At 47.3% G+C, this 17,744-nt stretch overlaps 1 protein-coding gene across 6 annotated transcripts in view; it reads right to left on the reverse strand.

Annotated features, from left to right (window-relative positions):
• CAMTA1 (calmodulin binding transcription activator 1) overlaps positions 1–17,744 on the reverse strand; it is a 982,645-nt gene that overhangs the window by 645,236 nt on the left and 319,665 nt on the right. The gene's annotated exons all lie outside the window — the stretch shown is intronic.

Here is a 17,744-nt window from a genome sequence, read left to right on the forward strand (position 1 = left end):
GGCAAAAAAAAAAAAAAAACCACACACACACCGGGGAAAAAATTCTCTTGAGAAAAAAAAGGGGGGGAGACCAAAGTTGCTGAGCAAAAAAATTTAAAAAAAGGAAAAAAGGACCCCAAGAGATGTTAAGCAAAAATAACAACAAAAAAACCCACAAAAAACAGCGTGGCCCCTTTAAGAAACACTTTGCTTTTGAGGCTTTTTGGCCCCAACAGGCTGTGGGCAGCCGCCTGCCATCTTGCCTCCCTGCACCAGGCTGGACAGCTCCCTGCGGAACCCGGGAAGCACCTGGGATTTTCGCCTCCTGGCCGGGAAAAAAATCAGAAAATACCCGGACAGGAGGCAAAAATACCCGACTGTCCGGTTCAGTACCGGACACCTGGCAACGCTAGCGACAGGGGAGGCATCCCTGGATGATTCCCGGGTCTGTTCCCTCCCTTCAGGGCACCTGGCATTGTCCACCGTCGGCCGACAGGACACTGGGCTGGATGGGCCTTTGGTCTGACCCAGCCTGGCCATTCTCATGAAAAATTCCCCGTAGTCTGGGCCCCTCTCCTCCTTTTAAAGGCTAGAAATCCAAAGTCTGGTTGTTTGTATTGCTCTTTTTAAAAGAGTGGAAACAAAATTCTGCACATTGAACAATTTTACCCAAAACAGGAAAAAAATATAAAATAAATGGATCCTTTTGGAGGGACAAAAATGCTTTCCAGCCATTTGAATGTGTTCATTGCTCAAGGAAGCTAAGTTAGCGATTTCAGAAATTACAACTTCCAGTCCTTGGTAAATAAATACACCCCACAACATCACACACAAAAACGGGCACACTTCACAGCAGAAGCATCCTCCCGATTCTCTCCTAGCTGCATGCATTTCACCATCCTAGGCCAGCAAACTCTTCACTGAAGTTTCTCAGTAGAAAATGGCTTTTGGAAAAGCACAGCTCTTCCTTTCTAAGCGCAATCCACAATCCACCGAAAATACTCCTTCGACAAACTCACATTTCCTTGCACCCTTACCGGGCACGGTGTGGAGTGGCGGGGCTGCCTTTCATAGGCATATCGCTGGCCAGCTGCATATACAGAACCCAAAAGTCCCTTCCCCCTCTCCCTCCAGAAAAACTACCGCATTAGCCTCTTGTCCGGAAGGAGGGGATCCTGGTTTATGTTCAGCCTCTTGTAGCAGAGCCACAAATAAAACTAACCTAATACAATAACCGAGCACAAATTCACAGAACTTGACGTCTCTGCTGAGGATCTGGCAGTATTTCATCTTTCCTAGCGACCGAATTCCCCCTCACCTCTAAAGACGTTGCTCTCGTTGTTAATGCATAGGTTATTACACAGCAGCGGAAGGAAGTTTGAATTATGCCTGCCAGAAGCTTACGTGCTCGTTGGGTTTTACAGATCATGACTTTAAGATTCCGGTGGTGGCACTCTTCTTACCCATTTTGGGACCAAAATGAATCACACGAACAATGTAAAAACACTGGCTATTTTTTGCCTTTACATGTAAGTGAATGGGAATTTATCCCACATGGATCGTATTTTTAAAGTTAGTCTAAATGAACAGACTTAGCAATTTTATCCAAAGTTGCAATTAATGCAGTGACTAATCCCATCAAGGAAAACATTAATTGGCGTCTAGATGCTCCTTTTCATAGCAGCAGTAGGCCGTAAAACTTAAGCCTTACCTCCGCCTTCCAGCATGTAACCTCAGTGTTCATCAATAAAACTAATGCTATTCATTAAGGACGGGTGTAATTACCTACATCTTGCACAAAAAGTGACTGACGTAAACATCAGTACAAATGTGGCACTTATGGCATGTTACAAAACTGTATATAGGCTGCAAAATAAAGCAGTTTTAGAAGATCTAGATTTAGAATTTATATTGAAATGTCCAATGCAAATCACAGTAAAAAACTGCTGAGCAATTCTCCAGCTGCTGGCAATGTTTTCAGGCAGGATTAATTTCTGAAACTAGTACCTTTCAAACTCTACTCCTGTAAAGTTACAGGTAATTGGAATGCAGATGGTCTGTCTTTACCAGGGCTGGGCAAGATAGGGTCTGCAGGTTGGATCTAGCCCTCCAAGTGGGTTGATCCAGCCCTCAGATGCCCTGCCGCTCCCCCTCCTCCAGGCGAATCAAATCCTGGGGACAGGGGAGCATGTGAAGTCTCCTCCCCCCGCCAGGGTGGGCCACTGCTATGGGGAACAGCCGCCTTCTGCCCGAGGCCCCACCCTTTGGGGATGGTCCACGACCACTGCCGAAATTTGGGAAGTGGCCCTCTGCAAAAATTATTGCCCACCCCTGGTCTTTACAGTACATTATTATAGCCCAAATCCAGAAAAGCACTTATGTATACGCTTCACTCTAGGAAATCCCATCAGCCCTGCTGACTTCAATGGGGCATAGGCACGGATCTAGGAACAAAGGAGGGGGCTGTACTCCCAGAATGAGGACTCTGTCCTGGGAATCAATCATTCTGGACAAGATTTGGAGGTTGTAATGGAGAACCAGCTGAACGTGAGTTCCCAAGGTGTCTGTGGCCAAACAAGAAGATGTGATTCTCATATGCACAACTAGGGGAATCTCAAGTGGAGTACTGAGGTTATTTTACCTCTTTATTTGCTATTGGGCAGACCGCAGCTGGAATCCCCTGTCCAGCTCTAGTGGCCACAATTCAAGAAAGAGGACCCAAAAAATGTCACCATTGCTAAAGAGCAGAGAAAAAGACGTGGTCAGAGGCAAAATGGCATCCTTTAAAAATTGGGAGCCAAATCCTACTGGGCCAAACAGGAAGGAGCATAAACTCTGGCAAGTGTAAAAGTATAGTTAGGTAGGTCAAAAAGAATTTGAAGTGCTACTAGCAAAACACTCCAAAATTAACAGCACAAATATTTTGAAGTACATCAGAAACAGGAAGCCTGCCAAAGAATTAGTGAAGCCAACAGACAACCAATGTGAAAGGTGAGTACTGAGGAAAGGCAAGGCTATTGGGTTTGTTTTGTCTGGAGAAGAGAAGACTGAAAGGGCCATGACAGCAGCTTTCAAATATATAAAAGGCTGCTACAAGGAGGAGGGAGAAAAGTTGTTCTCATTAACCTCGGAGGATAGGACAAGAAGCAATGGGCTTAAATTGCAGCCAGGTCAGCTTAGGTTGGATGTTTTGAAAAAACTTCCTGTCACAGTGGTTAAGCACTAGATAAATATCCTGAAGAGGTTTTGGAACTTCCATCATAGTTGCAGATTAGACAAATACCTGTCAGGGATGATCTAGATAATACTTAATCCTGCCAGGTGCAGTGTATTAGGCTAGAAGACCTCTCGAGGTCCCTGCCACTTCTACAGTTCTGTGATTCTAAGTGCAAATTAATGCACAGTGGAAAATACAATTCCAAATGTGCGTACAAAATGATGGGATCTAAATTAGTTGTTACCATGCAAGAAAGATCTTGGAGTCATCATGGAAAATCCTCTGAAAACATTCACTCAGAGCCTAGCAGCAGTCACAAAAGCTAACCAAGTTAGAAACCAGCAGGAAAGAGATACATAAGACAAAAAAAATCAGAATCCACTGTATAAATCCATAGTACACCAGGCTTTGAATATTGCATGCAATTTTGTTCACCTCAACTTAAAAAAAAAGACATTTTAGAAAAGATACAGAGAAAGCCAATAAAAATTATTCAGGGTATAGAAGAGTTTCTACATGAGAGATTAAAAAGACTGGGTCTGCTCAGGTTAGAAAAGAGACTGTGAGGGGGTTACAAGAGAAGACTATACAATAGTTAATGGTGTGGACAAACTGTTGTTTACCTCTTCACGTAACAGAAGAAGCAGGGAGTCACTTGATGAAATTAACAGAAAGCAGATTAAAAACAAAACAAGAAAAAGTAAGTGCAGTCAACCAACCTCTGGGACTCATTCCCAGCAGACGTTGGGGAGGCCAAAACTCCAACTGGGTTCAAAAGAGAATTAGTTAAGTTCATAGATATCGGTTCCTCAAGAGCTATTAGCCAAGATGGTCAGGACCCAACCCCATGCTCTGGGTGTTCCTCAAGCGCTGAGAGCCAAAAGCTGGGACTGGAAGACAGGGTTGGATTTCTTGATAATTGCCTTGTTCTGTTCACTCCCTCTGAAGCATGTGACTCTGTTGGGCTAGATGGACCATTGGTCTGACCCAGTGTGGCCATTCTTCTGTTTTCAGGACATTGACAAATTGGTTCAGAGAAGAGCCATGAGAACGATAAAAGGATTAGAAAACTGGCCTTGTAGTGATAGATTCAAGGAGCTCAATCTATTCATGTTAACACAGAGAAGGATATGGGGTGACTTAATTACTTTGTAAGTACTTACACAGAGAACAAATCTCTAATAATGGTCTCTTCAATCTGGCAGAGAAAAGGATAATGCCATCGAATGGCTGGAAGTTGAAGTGAGATAAATTCAGACAGGAAATATGTCCATTTTTAACCATTGAAGTAATTGACCATGAATAGCTCACCAAGGGTTGTGACGGATCCTCCATCACTGACAATTTTTGAATCAAGTTTGGATATTTTTCTAAAAGCTCTGCTGCAGAGATGATTGTGGGGGAAGTTGCTGGCCTGGGTTCTGTAGCTCAAAACAGAGGATCACAACGGTCCTTTCTGGCCTTAGCATCAATGACTCTAAGTGCAGTTTTCCCTACTGGTTACAAAGCCTGTGCTGAGAGTCACTCTGTTGGTAGGACTCAGAAACGAGGCAGGAGAAACAGCAGCCTTGGCAACGGCGCACGATCCTAGGGTGCTGGCACGACGCATGTTTGTGGGAGGAGAATAATGAGGAGCGGAGACATAGCCTCACACCATTAAGAGCTGCCCAGTACTCTACCCTCAGGCCACGTCTCCACTTGCCGCACTGGAGATCGACCTTCTTGCATTCAATTTAGCAGGTCTAGTAAAGACCTGCTAAATCAAACACTGAGAGTGCCACCAGTTGGAGCTGGTACTCCTCGATTCGTGAGGAGAAAGGGAAGCTGACAAGAGCATTTGTTCTCATCTACTTCCTGCTGTGAAGTCAACACCAAACACAGCATAAGGTATGTCGACTCCAGTTACATTATTTATATCCCTTGGAGTTGCGTCCCATAATCCAACCTTCCGGGTCTGCTATAGATCTGGACTCACAGTAAGCAAATGCTGTAACATAGAAATGTAATTTGCTGTGGGAAAGGGAGAGTTTTCCCCCATGACCTTGTCTGTCCTCACCCCAGACTTTTCATAGGTTTAAATGCTCCATTAGGTCTGTGGTGGGTCAATATGGCTTCCCACTGACCCAGAAGGGGAAGCCCTCCATAAGGTCCCTTGGTGGGTGGAGCCAGAGCCGCCCAGCCCCACGCCCAGAAAGTGGAAGGGTGGGACTAGGACTATAAGGGCAGGGGCAGAGAGTTCAGTTAGAGCCCAGCGGGCGAGCAGGCCAGATGCTCTCCCCGGCTTTCCCAGGAGAGAGGAATGGCAGCCCCACCATTCGAGGGATGACTGGATTGGGCCCCCGGGACCACTGCCCGACCCCGGGGATGCGCCCCAGCTACCTCGACCACTGCCAGGCTCTGAGGATGGGAGGAAACAAACAGAGGCCTTGCCAGGCTCTGGAGACTGGGCTGCACCACCGGTGCCAGTGAGTGACCCAGACCCTGAGCCTATGGACACTCTGCCAGCACCATCATCCGCAAAGGACTCTGAGAACCAGGAGGTGTGGCAGGTCGGCTCCCAGGGGGAACTAGGAAATGGCCTTGGAATAGCAGACCCAGTGCCGGTTGATGAAATGGAGGTCAGGTGGGGCAGCCTGTTGCGATCTGGACCCTGCTGACCCCTCCCTGACCCGGTCAGCGTGTTGTGGCCAGGATCCCCGCTGACCCAGCAGCAGCCCATGCTGACACCGTTAGTACCCTGGGCTGGGACCCAGTGGAGCAGGCTCTCCCTGTAGGGAGAAAACCCCTGCGCTTGTTGGCTCTCCATCAGAGCCAGGAGGCCCAACTACCGCTCAGCCTGCAGACGGGCCCGAGCACTGAAGTGCTTGAACTGCCTCACAGACTGCAGCTCAACCTGTAGCCAGCCCTGATCCCTTGACTGTTTTGCTTACCTGCCGTCCCACCCTGAACCAGGGCCTGGAATTGTTCTGTTTGCTGTAAACTTTCAACTGCTTTACCCACTGAGGCTCAGCCTGTAGCTAGGCCTGAGCCTTTAACTGTGTTGTTTGCCTGCCACCCTGCCTGAACCAGGGCTTGGGCCTTGAACTGTTGATTTGCTCACTGCCCTGCCCTGAGCAAGAGCCTGGGCTCAGAACTGCTGGCTGCTTTGTTACCTCGTCACTAGTGGGTCAGGCTGGCCTCCCGCTGACCCAGACTGGTACAAAGTCTTCCAGTTTTTCTTGCCTGCCCCTTCAAAGACCTTGCGGGCTAGAACATACAATGTTCTATTAGACCGACACCGACCCACCCCATCCAGCCCTAGAGAACACTGAGAGGAGCAATGGTTGGTCAGTCGGTCGGTCCTTCCTTCCTTTCTTCCTTTCTTCCTTTTCATTGGAAATGAGCTATCGAGTCAGAACACAGAGTGAGGGAGAAGCAGCCTGCTCTGGGAGGATCCAGTAGCTCAAGTCTTCCATCATCTGCCTGACAATGCCATGGATCCCAGGATAAATCCATAGCCGTCAGGACTGCTCAGCTGATGAACTCCCCCAGGGGTGACTGCAGCTACATGGAGCGCACGTAAAGCTTTGTCTGTGGATCCCCACAAAAGCCTCCAAGACGTGAAGGAGGTGGAGAGTGATGGGGCAGCGACGGGGCAGGCTTTCAGTTCAATAATAAAACTGATTGATGTCAAAAGGGTTTATTTATATCTTAAGTCCCATTTTTATGATGCTCCAGAAAAGAATGTAAATTTCAACTTTAGTTTTTTGCTTTGCACATTTGCTCCTTGATTTAACGGGCAGAGCGAGCAGGGCCCAGTGCCGGGAGGCTGGGATTTATTGCCTTTCCTTTTCATCAAATATGTATTTTACTGTGAAGTTTTAAATAACAAATCTGGTTTGAGGGAAAGAAAAGGGACCAGAGCCACTGCTGCCACATTTTGATGCCAATCAGTGAACTCACAAAAAAAATGGTGCGGTATCTCTCCATATCCTGGGCCCACTAACTCCACTCCTAAACAGAGTCTTGCTCACAAGGCCAGTCACAAAAACGTCAGATGGAACAGTTTTCTTGGGGAAAATTCTGATCTGTTGAAATCAAAATGCTTGTGGGAACACCGATTTCAGCTGACAGAGTGGTTACGGTGTATCCTGGGTATTAGCCACTATCCCTCGCTCCATTTCATCCTCCATCGTCCTTCCCCATTCCCAGCCCAGGGTTTTAGCCCCATTCAAGTCCTACAGCATCGTGAGATCAGGCAGCCACAACTCCAGTGTGTTCCCAAATCAGAACATGCCTTCGGCAGGGAATATGACGCTTTGATGCGTTATTCTAGTTTGGAATGAAACAAAGTGTTCAATATTCAGAATTTCCTTCAGGACAGAAATCCCAGTTTCCAAACAGCTCAGCTTATTACCAGAACTTATCCTGGCAAAGCCAAGGCACATTCCATACCTGCCCATGACTTGTGCTTCTGCCCCCTCTTCCCAGACATGTTTCGCTAGCGGTCCTGTTTAAGATGGGACATAACCATGACAGGAAGAACACAACCCACCAGTGTAGAAACATGCGGTTATAGAGCTTAGAACATTTTCTCCAGAGGTTTCTAGGTTGATAATGTTTAACCATTTTGGCTGTGTGTGTGAATGCCACGTGCTTTGTTTATATAGGTTGAACCTCTCTATTGTGGCACTCTCGGGTCCAGCAATATCCATGGTCCGGCATGATTTTAGTTAGCTGGTTGCTCACATATCATGGATGTGACCAAATTTCCTGCAGTAAAAGTTTGTTTTCAGCCCCCATCCTGGCTATCAATGTTCTGTGCTGTTATTTAGCCCTAATTTACCCCTATATGTCTTCTAAGAGCCCAGTGAGCAAGGGAAGTGTTGGTAACACTGCTAGACCTCCTGCGGTTTGACAAATTCTTTGTTTCGGCACTGGGCTGGATTGAAGAGGTTCAACTTGCATAAACAAGGACACATTGATCTGGGCGCTGTCATTGAAGTTACTATGCATTAGGACATTGACGTCGGTGTGCTTTCAGTCAATAAACAGATTTCCATTGAGTTCAATGGACCTTGCGCACAAAGCAAGTTCCTGTGCCTAGGGCATTTCTGATACAGCTATTCAATTCACCAGAAATTGTTTATGGGCAGGACATAAGCACAGCCTTTGGAGTACAAGTCCCACTGACACTCAAATCAGACCGTGCTCCTAACTTACTTCGGCATTTTTTAAAATTCCTCCCTAAATTCGTAATTTTGGAATTTCACACCACAGAGAATGAACAAAAAGCCCCACAGTCCCTAGGGGAGAGGCCATGAAATCAGACATGTTCCTCAGACAAAATAAGTTTTGCCATTTGAATTTTCTCCTTGCTTCCCCTCTATTATTTTTCTCCCACCCAAAATGAAGTCCTGGTCCCCTGAAGTCAATAACAACACTCCTAACAACATCAGAAGGGACAAGACTCTATTTTCAGAGTTTATGGTTTGGTACAATAAGCTGACACGGGACCTTCCCAAAGCAGAATTCAGAAGTCAGTGGTTGGGTTTTCATCATCCTGGCTCGTTCAAATAATTCTGGACTTTAGTAAGTTGATATGTTATTTTCTGCTAAATAAAGTCCACCAGGTGTTTATACTTTTTAAAAGGTAACACAAAAGTACATCCTTTTTCTGACGTGCTCATGAAAACATTTTCCTTTCTTTCTCATGAAGTATTATGTCAGTACTTGTTTGTGGCACGTTGTAACTAAATGGAAATATACTTCAGGAAACTTGTAGCCTCCCACATCTATGCATTTAGTGCAAATGACAGGCTAACGATAGCATCTTGGACATTTTTTCTATCCAATAACTGGATAATATCATATGTTGATAATTGTATCTTTACATCAAATCTGAATTTTTTCTAGAAACAATTGTTATGGACTTCTCAGTATATCAAGCAATTGAAACCTCTTCATAACGATTTAGGACTGAAGCTGAGATATTAAAATTGCCATTAAATGGAATGCACATGAAATACTAAAAGTCTTCTGATGAATAATTTCTTGTTATAATGACATGCTGTAGACCTAAATCTTAGTACTAGACATGAAAAAAGACAGTTAAATCAACTTTGTCCATTTAAATATAATTTTAAGAGAGCTAGAACCCATCTCTTTATTGCTCAACAACCTTTAGCAATTTCTTTTGCCCTCATTTATTTCTTGCTCCTATGGGGATGCTGTTTGATTTATTGAAAATTAGTTCTTACAGCGAGTGAATGCTTTAAACTGTTTTCATATAAATCACTCAAATATCTGTGAGTGCACCTAGGAGAGGCCCTGTTTGATCTATATTTTCAAATTTAGCTACAGGGTTTCCAAACCTGCTCTTTGTGCTAACCGTCGTTTCGAGTTATTGATTGCTCTCGCCATGGAAACAAGTCATTATCTCAAGGACCTAGGGCTCCAATTAACTTTTACAAACTTATTTTAACAAGGCTTAACTCTATATCTTATTAGGGGTGCATTGTTTGGATTCCAAGAAAACATGGCTTTTCTACAAAACAGGGATGATGGATGGGATTTGGTGGGGAATACAAAAATAGTTTCTCATTCTACATAAAATTACACCATTGTTTAACTCTTCCCTAGAACACAGAACAAGATTTAAAAAAATCTTTAGATCTCAAACTACAACATTAATGCCTTCATCGGTCATCTTCTGTATTGAAGACATACAGTACCATGTTTTTTACAATCAAACTTGAAAAATGTCTAATGCACTCTGCAAAATAAATGCTGCTAAGTAGGATTAATTTTGTTTGGGATGAATTTTCAACAGCTGTTAGCTCCTTTATAGGGAGCTCTGAGATGGCTCAAGAAGAAAGCCAAACAGAAAGGGAGACCTTGCAAAGATGAAGCTAGACAATTAGATCACAGGGCTCCAATAATCTTTCTAGTAGATAGATTCATCAGTTTGAGGATAGTACAAAGTTCTTTACAGTGCTGAGGTGTTGAGTGCAAATCCATAAATTCCATCAAGAGCAGTTAGTGAAACATTCCACATCTTTAGTGTCTTTTAATGTAGTGTAGGAACATGAAGTGCAGCGGGTGTTCTTGTCCTGCTGGCTTTCCTTTCAGATTCCTTTTTCGTGAAGAAAATCTTAGGGAGCTATTACAAAGATCTCCTCTAGGCATATCTATAAAGCATCAAGAACACGGTCCCGCAACACTAAATAAATGTATGTAAAGGATCATATGTAGAAATCACTTTTAAGTTCAGACTGCTTTCAAAAACTGAAATGATGTACACATTGAAAGATATGACCCATAAATTTGGTGAAAAATGATAGGATATTAATCTAAGAGTTAGGAAATTATAAAAACCACATACCTATTTAGATAAGTGACACATTCAACACCGGTCTACATTTACCAATTATAATCATCAGCTCACACTGTAGTGCAAGAGCAGGATGGAACAGCAGCAATTGCCACCGAATTCTACCATGGCCAGTATAGGGATGGGTTTATTTCTTCCCTGCACAAAAAGTACTTTATTTTTTAGAATGGGTAATTTCTGCAGAAAGTAACAACCCTCAGTCACCATTTGCTAGAATTTTAAAACAAATGGCTTTGCTTTGAACAAACATTTTGGCAATCGAGTTTTACCAACACAGAGGTACGTCGGGAAGCAAACCTCAAAGTCACCCACAGAAGTACTTGTATAACTTAACTTTAAATGTGTACACCTGGTGCATCTTGCTGGAAGTCCTTGCCCTCGCATCCAATCGAAGAGCAGAAACAGTACCCTGTGACTAATTTTACTAATTGCTGCTCCCCAATGAAGTTTTATTAGTATTGGCTATTCACGGGCAGTGGCAGAACAATTCTTATCATGGGGGCACTGGACACCATTAGACAAAAACTTGTAAGCCCAGTATATGATGGAAACCGCTGCAAGCCACAGGATGCTGCTGCAGCCATAGAACCGCTGGTTCCAGCACCCCTGCCCCACAGGATAAGGCTGTATAGTTTCCCACAGAATTCAATAAAACTTGTAAAAGTTACTATATATTTGAGTGAGTTTGTCTGTCTGTCCATCCGTCTGTCTGTTTAAGAACTCCTCCTAAACGGTAGCAGCTAGGACCACCAAATTTGGAAAGCTGCTTCCTTTTATCATAACTTTAAAAAGACCAGGATTTGATTGTGCCAGGAAAATGGGATATGCCTGGAATGGGGCTGCTTCTCAGAAAAACCGTACAGAAAAGAGATAGAACCACCCGGCAGGTGAAAGGGCCTGGAGGGGGGCAGGCACCCCATCTGGGACTGCCCCAGCCCCAAGCCTCCCCTTTAGGGAGGGCAGTGGGGAGGGGCATGGGGACATGCACCCCTGCCCTGGCTGTGCCTGCTGGAAGGTGCTTCTCACCTTGCCCCAAGCTACTGCGTTGAGAGAACGCTAGGGTAGACCTCTCGCCCAGGGCAGCCTGCAGACTGACCCCTCCCCCCCAGCCCTGCCCCAGAGCAATGATTGAAATGAAGCCTGGACATTTTCATTTTCATTTCTTACAACCAAAAAGTAATTGAGCGAAGGACCCGAGCAAGGCCGGGTAAATCTTCTAGTGTTAAATATTTTAAAGAAATGAATAGAGGTGATAGACTTGCAATCTGCTTCTGGAGATTTCCTGTGTAAAAAATTACTAAATTCATTGGAGAAACTGTTCACTGTGAATTGTCTCTGAGTTTTAAACAACTTTTAGTCACACTGAGTTTTGTAATTTACAGTCCAACTGAAAAACTTTGTCAACCCCATAATGATGTAAGGGACATTCATGTAAATGAGAATCGTATCCAAGAGTTTCCCATCGGACAGATCTACACAAAGAGAGGGAAATGAACCTGATGCAAAACATCAGTCCTTGTCCGCAACATTGGGCTCCCATCTTGGTCTGTGACATCTCCCTGCCCCTCCTTCGGTGTTTATTTTATTACGTTGGAATTCAGCGGCCGCCTTTCCCCATCTGTGTAACATCCTGGGGTTTAAAACAAGCTACAGTCAAACTGAGAACACGATGATTGTGGAGCCCTGAATTCCCAAACCTGCTCCACACACATTCCCAAGGGGAGGATCCAGCACTCTGAATATGACATTCAGGTGAAAAAAAAGTCTGAAGAGTGGAAGATGCCTGCCCTCCCCCAGAGGCTTGTTGGGACCATCCAACTGTACACACAAACCATACTGATGAATTCCATGCTGAATGAAACCTTCCAGTGCGTGACAGCGTCTACAGCCCTCCCCACCCACCCCGGAGAAACCTTCCAGCGCGTGACAGCGTCTACAGCCCTCTCCACCCACCCCAGAGAAACCTTCCAGCGCGTGACAGCGTCTACAGCCCTCCCCACCCACCCCAGAGAAACCTTCCAGCGCGTGACAGCGTCTACAGCCCTCCCCACCCACCCCAGAGAAACCTTCCAGCGCGTGACAGCGTCTACAGCCCTCCCCACCCACCCCAGAGAAACCTTCCAGCGCGTGACAGCGTCTACAGCCCTCCCCACCCACCCCAGAGAAACCTTCCAGCGCGTGACAGCGTCTACAGCCCTCCCCACCCACCCCAGAGAAACCTTCCAGCGCGTGACAGCGTCTACAGCCCTCCCCACCCACCCCAGAGAAACCTTCCAGCGCGTGACAGCGTCTACAGCCCTCCCCACCCACCCCAGAGAAACCTTCCAGCGCGTGACAGCGTCTACAGCCCTCCCCACCCACCCCGGAGAAACCTTCCAGCGCGTGACAGCGTCTACAGCCCTCCCCACCCACCCCAGAGAAACCTTCCAGCGCGTGACAGCGTCTACAGCCCTCCCCACCCACCCCAGAGAAACCTTCCAGCGCGTGACAGCGTCTACAGCCCTCCCCACCCACCCCAGAGAAACCTTCCAGCGCGTGACAGCGTCTACAGCCCTCCCCACCCACCCCAGAGAAACCTTCCAGCGCGTGACAGCGTCTACAGCCCTCCCCACCCACCGCAGAGAAACCTTCCAGCGCGTGACAGCGTCTACAGCCCTCCCCACCCACCCCGGAGAAACCTTCCAGCGCGTGACAGCGTCTACAGCCCTCCCCTCCCACCCCGGAGAAACAAGGGTTAAGGAGCAGCTCTGGGCCACCCTGCCACACCTTCAAAGCTGCGCAAGCTGGAGGCAGAGTGTAAAAGGAAAAGCGGAGCAGCTCAGAGCAGACCTGTGCGCTGGTCTCTCAGGAGCATCACAGGAGCTGCCAGAGGCCCTGCAATGCCTGTTGGCCCAAGCCAGCAATGGCGGGACTGCAGGAGGTTGTTGGAGATCCAACATTATTTTGCCTTCAGTGCTTTCCTGGGGGAAGGTTACTCCGGTAGAAAGTGACCCAGGGAGGCAGCTGCTTATCTCCCCAAGGTGCCGGACGTAGCTACCCACCACTCAGTCCTGCACTGGGCCCCCAGGAAGGGGAAGCTGGGCTCCCCTGCCGACTTCTAAAGAGCCTTTCCCTTGGTGGAGGAGGGTCTCGACCCCACCCCCGCCAGCCTACGAGAAAGCCCTCCCAGGCATGTGAAGAATGTTCCAGTATTAGACACATGCAGACCACGAAGGGGGTGGACTGGAGCATGTGACACAGCCCCAGGGCTGCACCCCCAAAGAGGGACTTGTTTCCTGAGACGTCTGACCATGTTTAGGTCCATTTTGGGTGAGTCGGAGTTTTATTACATTAATCTAAGTTTCAAGAGTTTAAACTTCTGTACCTGGAATTTCTGTGCTTGGGTTTTTCCACTGAAGGTATAAGGAGTGGTGGGGAACCTCTGGCCCCCAGGCCAAATGCGATTCATCAGGGTAGGGTGCCGGTGGGCCTTGGAAAGGGTTCAGAAAAGGGCAACTAAAATGATGAGGGGTCTGAAACGGGTCCCATATGAGGACAGGTTAAAGCGACTGGGACTCTTCATTTTAGAAAAGAGGAGACTGAGGGGGGATAGGATAGAGGTGTATAAAATCATGAGTGGTGTGGAGAGGGCGAATAAAGAAAAGTTATTTATTAGTTCCCTAACTAGAAGAACTAGAGGACACCAAATGAAATTAACGGGGAGCAGGTTTAAAACTAATAAAAGAAAGTTCTTCTTCACACAGCGTGTAGTCAACCTGTGGAACTCCTTGCCAGAGGAGGCTGTGAAGGCTAGGACTATAATAGAGTTTAAAGAGAAGCTAGATAATTTCATGGAGGTTAGGTCCATAAAAGGCTATTAGCCAGGGGATAAAATGGTGTCCCTGGCCTCTGTTTGTCAGAGGCTGGAGAGGGATGGCAGGAGACAAATCGCTTGATCATTGTCTTCGGTCCACCCTCTCTGGGGCACCTGGTGCTGGCCACTGTGGGCAGACAGGATACTGGGCTAGATGGACCTTTGGTCTTACCCAGTACGGCCGTTCCTATGTTCACAGGCACAGGGTCCTGCAGCTCCCCACGGCTGGGAATAGCAAACAGCCGTCACTGGGATTGGTGGGGCTCCAGGTGCTTAGGTAATGAGCCGTCTGACGAGCCACGTGCAACAGGCCACTAGAGGTTCCCTGCCATGGCACAGAAGGGTCTCAGCCCCTTGAGAAAACAATCTAGAGAGACCATTTTGAGTCTCTAGCAACCCCCCTCCCTCCATTTTCCTGGTGCACAATTCACCACCACCACGCGGAAGTCTTGGAACAATCTGAGGGTTGTATTTATACAGGAGATAGGGGAGCGAATGGCAAGCTGAAATTCAAACACTAGCCCACAAGACTATTGGAATAACCCAGTGCTGAGATAAACCCTCCCTCGGTTAGAACTAGAACCCACATGAAGGGAGCGATGCACATTACAGCCTCGTTCTCTCATGCAGCAAACAAAAGGGAAGAAACGTACTTTGAATTTTCCCTGGGATTTGTTCTGTAAACAGCTTCTGATTATCAACGTTTCAGTTACATTTGTCCACATTTGTCCACCTTTCAGATAAAACGAAAACCAAAAATCTACACGGCCAGTCGAGGACAGTAGCAAGGTGTGACGTAGTGGGGGTACTTGCTGGGCTGTGGTGACCTCTGCTGTCCGGAGCAAGACCCAGCAGGGAAAACCTCATTATGCAAAGGTGACTCAAAAACCTGTCTGACCTGCGGCCCCCCATGGGGAGAAACAAAGGGAGGTGGATGCTGCCCTGGCTGGGGGCAGGGCTGGAAGAAGGGGAGTTAGTTCCTGGCTGGAAGGCAGGGAAGAAGGAGCTGGGGAGGGGGGCTGGGACTCCCCTATCTCAAGGGGGGCACTGAGGCCTCTTAGCCCCAGTTCCTGTAACCAGATTACACCTGTGCTGCGCTGTGCTGGAGGAGCAATAAACAACCTCCATTCTACTGGCTGGTGAAGTCTGTTCATGCCATTTCGGGGTGCAGGAGATGGGAAAACCCCAACGCGTTGTCACACAAGGTTCCTGACAGCTATTTATTCCATCACCTGTTCAAAGACCTGACATGCTGCAGGCTTGCAATCAGTTCTGCACAAGTGCAATGAGGCTGTGGCAACGACTCTGTTGGCAGCCCCCCAAGCTCTGCCCTCACTGCTCCTCCCCCCTCTCAGCACAGCGGTTGTGCAGCAGGGCGGGCGGCTCTCTGGCTGTGCTGTGTGTGGCAGGTCCGAGAGGAGCCTGGGAAGCTGCGTGTGCTGTGTCTGTGGATCCACAAGTGCACGTCATGGGCCACACTGTGCCGTCCTTACCCTGTTTGCCCACAATACAGGCCCAGCCAGAGCTACAGTCCTTGCCTCCTTCCAAGTCAGGCCCGACTCCCCTTTTGCGCCCTCCAGGCAGTGGGGCAGAGGCAAGGAACACACACAGGAGACGTGTCTCAGGCCATGGCAACACAGGGCAGGAACCAGCGGCCAGGGTCTGGCACAAGGATGACAGCCAGGTGCATGTCAGGACAATGGGTTTTCAAGTATAGCTGAGCCTCACCATGGCCATATGAACTACCCCCCATCCCCCACGAAACCTTTCACACAGACATGTCTGCCACCTTCCACAGCACATTCCCAACCCTGAGCCTCAGCGTGGCAAAGCAACACTCACGGGGACGGGCAGCAGGCTAGCTCAGAGCAGTGCCAACGGGGTGGTAATGAGCCTTCAGTGCCGAAACCCACCCGTGGCCAAGCTCTGCATTCGACATGCCACGCACAACAGGTCTCCACAGAAGCAGCTGTCAGACAATGACCACACACATTTGACCAGATGCTGCTGGAAAATAAAAGCCAATAAGGGGACAATGCAAGCGGCTAGTTATGTTGAGTGAGGGAGCATGGGGCGGCTTTCAGCTTAACCCTGGGTCTTCTCAGCCGAGCACTGCTACAACCCCTTGGTAACTTTTGCTGACTTCATTGGGAGGCTAGACTGGCTCCTTGCCTCGCCTGCAATAAAATGGCTTCTTTCAGTGCCGTTGTTTATAGCCAGGATCTGTCTGACCTCAATTTATTTACTCCCGCCCCCTCCCCTCACGGAAACTATTTCCACGCAAGCCACTAGCAACGGGGGAACCTATTTCAGCACGTCAAAATGCAAATGGAGAACGGCAAAGTCACAGTCCCTTGATTAGCAAAGAAAAAGCAGATGAAAATGAGCACAGTGCTAATGGAAACACTGGTGAGAACACAGCACTGCTAACCAACCTCTAAGGGCTCTTCCTCCACAGTCCAAAAGTATTTTACACAGTATAGCAAGGCAACTACAAATGCTGATTCACACACAAACACTTGTTTGATGTTGATGCATACAATACATAAATCTGGGCTGACCCTGGAACAGGAGGTGTTCAACCTCTCGCAAATCAGGCTCAAGGGCGTGGGTGCTTTAAGTCTCCAGCCGAGACAGATCAGCTCTTTAAAAGGCTAAAACTCAGTGCAAAGTTTCTCTGCATGTTTATCTAGAAAGCGATACAGGTAGGGTTCCCAGATGGTTTAACCAAAAATACCGAACCCCACTCCCCTCCCCAAACAAAACAAAACAAAAACAACCAGGGAAAAAAATTCTGTTGCTCTGTTGAGAAAAAAAAAAAAAAAAAAAAAAAAAAGGACCCCGAGAGTTGTTAAGCAAAACAAAATCAACAACAACAAATTTAAAAGATTTAAAAAAAACCCAGCATGGCCCCTTTAAGAAATGCTTTTGAGGCTTTTTGGCCCTAACAGCCGCCCACCATCTTGCCTCCCTGCGCCGGGCCAGACAGCTCCCCTGCGGAACCCAGTAAGCACCCAGGATTTTCGCAGCCTGGCCGGGAAAAAAAAAAAATCAGAAAATACTGGACATTTTAGGTATCCTCTGAATTTTCTGAATTTCTTTTACCAGACAGGAGGCGAAAATACCGGACTGTCCCATTCAATACCGGACACCTGGCAACCCTAGCTATGAGATTTGTATAAGAACCAAAGACGGGGCATGCTGGGTTCAGCCCAACATCCTGTCTTCTGATAGTGAGTGGCCAATGCCAGGTGCCCCAGAGTTTCTATCACAACTTAAATGGTACAATGGAGCATGGGGGTGGGTTCTCACAGACCGTCTCT

The sequence above is a fragment of the Pelodiscus sinensis genome, chromosome 24 (assembly GCF_052426305.1).
Source record: "Pelodiscus sinensis isolate ZL-2025 chromosome 24, ASM5242630v1, whole genome shotgun sequence".
NCBI classification, from domain to species: Eukaryota; Metazoa; Chordata; order Testudines; family Trionychidae; genus Pelodiscus; species Pelodiscus sinensis.